The sequence below is a fragment of the Nanorana parkeri genome, unplaced genomic scaffold (assembly GCF_000935625.1).
Source record: "Nanorana parkeri isolate BGI_ZX_2015 unplaced genomic scaffold, ASM93562v1 scaffold82, whole genome shotgun sequence".
In the NCBI taxonomy this organism is placed as follows: domain Eukaryota; kingdom Metazoa; phylum Chordata; class Amphibia; order Anura; family Dicroglossidae; genus Nanorana; species Nanorana parkeri.
Window position 1 is genome coordinate 1,454,407 of NW_017306350.1, and position 4,345 is coordinate 1,458,751.

The 4,345-nt window shown below is 40.6% G+C and overlaps 1 long non-coding RNA gene across 1 annotated transcript in view; it reads left to right on the forward strand.

The window, feature by feature from the left end:
- The first annotated feature begins 338 nt into the window (after positions 1-338).
- LOC108783666 overlaps positions 339-4,345 on the forward strand; it is a 19,987-nt gene continuing 15,980 nt past the window's right edge. The window contains exon 1 of the long non-coding RNA XR_001941027.1: positions 339-477. This is a non-coding gene — a long non-coding RNA (uncharacterized LOC108783666). The remainder of the gene's footprint in view (positions 478-4,345) is intronic.

Sequence of the window (4,345 nt, forward strand, 5' to 3'; positions counted from 1 at the left end):
TTGGGGCGTTTTGGTCGGGCGGTTCCATTGGGATACAGCCAAGTATCCCTCGGAAACGTGTGTTTGTGTTTGGTAAAAAAACCGCGCGGAAAACGCGCATATTCAATCCACCCAGGTGGGAACCCAGCCTAACAGTCTTCATGGGGCCACCCCTTGGAAGGGTGATCCTGAGGGCCATGAACTGGTGGCAGTTTGCAGCAGAGGCAACTGGAACCACTAGGGTTCCCAGCCTATCTCCACCATTAGGAGCTCTGGTAATGATCAACTGACACTTAGGCTCCATGCGTCCAGTGAGCTTGCGTCACTTGCCAGGGGGCACCGTCACATGCTCACCCAATGTATAACATTCAAAATACTAACAACATACAAAGCCATCCACAACTCTGCCCCAGGCTACATCACCAAACTCATCTCCAAATATCGCCCCACCCACCCTCTCTGCTCCTCCCAAGACTTCCTGCTCTCTAGCTCCCTAATGTAGGTGATGCTAGCAGAGGGATATTGCCTTGGGTACCAAAGTTTGTGTATTTTTTTTAAAAAAATGACTTTATATACTGGTAAAATCAAACCTTTTGTTGAATGGAAAGTAATTTGAAAATCAAAATCTTAATTATTGCACATTTTGAAATATTTTGCTTTAACAGGACAGGTACATTTTTGTTAACTCAATAACATGTAACAGACATGCCCTATATATACTGTATAGCAGTAATGATCTTGAACAAAGGTCATTAACAAGAACAATTTTGATTGAATGGAACTGGTGAACATTAGGAAAAAATTATAACAATAGGTTATTGATTTAATACAAAAGAGTTACAAAGCTAATAGTCCTTTGTTATACAGGGAATAACTAAATTACCTTTAACTGTAATATTCATCAAGAGAACTATAACGGGATATAGATGAATTTTTGAACTTTAACTGTCATAGTTTATCATAACCTAATGCATATGTACGCACATGTGGTACAGGAGCATGCATGATTGCAGAAGCATGCACACATTCATGTGCAGTGTACACTAGCTGTGATTAGGCTGCTTTTACCAAACACAGGCACTGTGCATTTTCTGGAAGAAGAAACATTGTATCTCGGCTGGTGGTCACTGTTATCTCTGCTCTTTACTATGAAGGAGCCGAGAGAAAAGGATTGCTACATTGTATTATAGCAGTTTGCAGAAAATAGTTTATGACAAGCTGATGACCAAGAAAAAAGAAACCAGAGCAGAATATATAATGATACTTCACAGAGTGCGAGCTGATGAGGAGGCACAACACATCCCATAGTAATAGAAATGATATCAATGATTTTCAGGGATCAGCTGTTTTGGCCAGCGAGTAGAATTGCCAGTGGTGTTGTAAATAGGGAAAATAAAAGCTGGTACCATAGCTTCAGATATTGATTACTCTCGGAATCAGGAAAACAAAGAGACAGCAATCAAGGGTTTATATAATAGATGTACAGTATGTTAGCTCAAAACAGCACCATCTATTGGCTTTACACTGAGCCATCCTAAGTAAGGTCATTCTTGGTAGGATTCTGGATAAAGAAACTCCCTTTACCCTTCATCCAATGTAAGTTTAGTACACTGGCAATTCCTCCATGGATTTAAAGCACAAAACTATCAGATGATACCATACTGAGTAATAACTCTAGTACAGGCCAAGCCTGCATGGAAATCTAACCTTCACTACATCTTCAGGTGTCCACATACGTGGCCAATTTCTCAAACAGTGTTAAAATTATTTGATTAAAATTATTCATTTTAAATACATTTTAAATTAATTAAAATGTATTCAGGGACTGCAGTGCATATACAAATATACCACCTGTCTCATTAGGTTTAGTTTTTATTGGTGAGAGTGTAGAAACTATATCAACAAAATGTATCTATTATAGGTTATATCATCCACCACTGCTATAATCAGATTTTCATATACAGGAACAGGAAAGAAAGCACTGTGCAATGTTATTCTAGGCCAGAACTATGGTGCCATAGACAATGGTCACAGTCTCTGTGTTATTCACATTCTCTACACCTTAACCTAAAGATCTTGCCCAGATAGGCAAGTACTGTACCTCTCTATGTATACCCTGTGTTTTTCTTTATGAGAAAATGTGGAAACATTCAGTTTCAGTGATGAAAAGCTAGTAGATTTGAAAGTGTATTTACACTTTTTTGCAGTCAAATTTGAGAAAACACCTCTATATGTTTTTTATGTCTTCCCATTCACACAGCACTCAGAAGAGGCTGAGTTACCCATCATTAACATACAATGCAGATTCTAGATGCTTCTAGACAGTGTTTGTTAGGACTGACAGTGTTCAATAATGAGAGCTGCCAGCACAGTACAGACAGGGTTAATTAAGGTACAAGAAATATTGTGGGGTACAAAAAAACATTGTAGGGATTTCCCATAGAATTACAGAATCAAAGTCTGTATAAGCAAGCAAACCACAAGGCACAGGTCAGGTCACAGAGGGATATCTGAAGATGATTCAGCAGAGTTCTGGAGTATGGCAGGTCCTTAAATAAGATGTTAGGTGCCAATGCTTGTACCTGGTGCACACACATACCCATCCACCCACAACAGCATGCATACAAACATGAATGCTGCTATGCAAAGGTGAGCTCCCAATGGCCCATCCAAGTGCAGAGCAACACATTGAAACACGCGCATATGCTGATGCCCATTTCATCTAGCTCACAAGAATTCCCTGATAGTAAGTGTTGAGGTGACATTATCAGGTCTATTCACAAAAAGGTGACGAATTTGGAGAAGGCAGGAGAAGTGAACAATCTAAGACAACATAGCTGATCTGGAAAAATTCTCCAATTCAGCTCACTTTCCAGTTCAGCTATGCTGTCCTAGATCAGGACAACATAGCACACAACATGTGTTGTTTAGCATGCAACCTTGGCTCTCCAGCTGTGCTGAAACTACAAATCCCATCATGCTTCTTCCTCTGGGAGACATGCCTGTGGCTTGCAATGCCTTATGGGATTTGTAGTTTCAGCACAGCTGGAGAGCCAAGGTTGCCTACCCCTGTCCTAGATTGTTCACTTCTCCTGTCTTCTCCAAACTCTTCACCCTTTTATGAATAACCCTGTTAGTGTCTGCTCATAGCTGTAGGAACTGCTCACTCCTGATGGAGGTACCTCCAATCATGAATTCAGCGCTGACCTCCCTAGAATTTCCTGGCTGACACTCTCTTGTGAATTGACCTATAAGTGTTAAGTGTTAGGCTAGAGGTTAAGTGTTAAGACTTAAATGTATATTAAGCCAAATGTTTATTTTATTACCAGTGTAAATAAAAAGTCCTAAAGGTCTGATGATCAATTCTTTGGTGTGCAGCCACTCCATAAAGATGCCTAATATGCGTGCACAGTACTTGGGTGCCCCCTAGCGCCACATCTTTAGAAGCGCAGGATTATCGGACCTTAATAGGAAGCCTTTCCCCCTTGAAGGCGTGCTAAGGACTTACAGTCTTACAGTCTCTTACCATGCCCACGATCCCCGCTGTGTCGTCCGTCTTCCTAGTTCCGTCCCTTGCGAGCGTCCGCGTCACAGGGGGGCGGAACCGGCGGGAATTTTAAAAGTAAAAAAATAAATATAGAACAAAAAACGAAAAAATTAAAATAAACAAAATAATCAGACCGCCAGGGAGGCTAATCTGTAATCTGTTAGCCCGCTGAATGTGCGGTAATACTGTATGTACGGTAGCTTTGGCTACATACAGTATACCGCGACTGCCTATGATAAGTGAACTGATCACAAATACCTATTGAGGTGAGTACTAGATGTTGGTATGGAGTCTTTCCTGTTCTCATTTCCAACGCTTGTTATCCTGTCCATAAGCTTCCTCAGTAATTGTCTAGTTCTTGTTCCTGTACTTTTGGTTCCTTGTTTGTTTCACTCCTGGCTCTTGCCTGTTCTCGGTTTGTATAGACCCTGTTACCTTCCTTTTCCTGATACCTTTGATGCTGCTTTTACCACCTCTGACCTGTTGGACTCCCTGGATTTGATCACTTGCTTGACCTGACCTTTTTAGCATGCCTCCTGCCCTAATCTTAGTTTTGTTATTGACTATGTCAATGCTCAACCCAATGGCTACAAAGCACAGGTGCAAAAACATATCATTAAATGAAGAATATTAAAGTCAGCACACCTAGACAGGTTTTAAATGATTGTATTTGCAAAGTCTCAAGTGATATAGGCACTTCATATATGTGCCATTGATCAAACCAGCAATCCTATTATGCATAAGGGGACTGTAGTCAGCTATAAAGCCATCAAACAGTACATGATCGATGGGAAATCAGGAATTCAAATATATATATAT